The following is a 1,162-nucleotide window of genomic DNA, read 5'->3' as shown; positions in this document are numbered from 1 at the left end:
AGAAGTGGACGGCCTCTTCCTTCTTCCTAGTCTGTCTCAGTCTATAAGCTGGGCTGTTACCTGTGCACCAGGTGCATCTTGCTGGGTTTTAAACACCAGAGGCTCAGCCTCAAAACTCACGTCTGCATGTCACCACAGTAGGACAAACCGACAGACAAGTGAAAACATACATCCACACAAAAACTTGTACACGAATGTTCATAGCAGCATTATTCATAATAGCCAAAAAGTAGAGACAATTCAAGTGTCCATCAACTGATAATTGAATAAATAAAATGTGGCATACACAAACAAGGGAACATTGTTTGCAATAAAAATAAAAATGAATGAAGTATTGATATATGCCACAACATAGATAATACATGTAAAGATTTTGCTTAGTGAAAGGAGTCAACACTAAAAGGCTACATATTGTATGATTCCATTTATATGAAAAGTCCAGAATAGGGAAATCTGCACAGATAGAGGGTAGATTAATGGTTGCCAAGGGCTAAGGGTACTGGAGAGAAATGGGGGAATTACCACTAATGGATATGGAGTTTGTTTTGCGGTGATGAAAATGTTGCGGAATTAGTGGTGATTGATGTATAACTGTGAATATACCAAAAAACATTGAATTGTACACTTTGAAAGAGTGATGTCTATGGCATATGAATTACAGCTCAATAAAGCTATTTTGTAATGTAGGTAAAATATATTTAGAATTAAGGAAAAATGGTACATATTAATTTAAAGCCTATCTTATACCAAAGACTCAGAAGGAAGGTTGGGCAATCTACTTCCTTAGCGATACAGCCTTGGGAACCCAGGGGGGGTCACTATGAATCGGATCCGACTCGATGGCAGTGAGTTGAGTATACCAAAGAGGATTTGAGCATTTTGTCATGATGATTATTGCTAGAATCACTTCCATTATTTGTATGTTTGGTGCACTTTTGGTTAGATATGGGCTGGTGTTCTGGTTACCTAGTGCTACTCTGACCAAGACTATACCACAAATGGGATGCTTGAACAAACAGGAGTTTATTCTCTTATAGTTCAGAAGCTTTAAGTCCAAGTTCAAAGTTCCAGGCTCTAGGGGCTGGGTGAAAGCCTCTCGACCTTGGGCTTCAGCTCTGCCTCCTGCCCCCAGCCCACTGGAGCTAGAGACTTTTCTTCACTC

The 1,162-nt window shown here is 39.7% G+C and overlaps 1 protein-coding gene across 1 annotated transcript in view; it reads right to left on the bottom strand.

The window, feature by feature from the left end:
- The window catches only part of CUNHXorf58 (chromosome unknown CXorf58 homolog), a 77,494-nt gene that overhangs the window by 40,367 nt on the left and 35,965 nt on the right, over window positions 1–1,162 (bottom strand). The window lies entirely within an intron of this gene.

Source organism: Orycteropus afer, unplaced genomic scaffold, assembly GCF_000298275.1.
Source record: "Orycteropus afer afer isolate SDZICR_OR568_19922 unplaced genomic scaffold, OryAfe1.0 scaffold00739, whole genome shotgun sequence".
NCBI classification, from domain to species: Eukaryota; Metazoa; Chordata; class Mammalia; order Tubulidentata; family Orycteropodidae; genus Orycteropus; species Orycteropus afer.
Note: the sequence above shows the minus strand (reverse complement) of the source record. Positions and strands in the feature narration are given on the sequence as shown.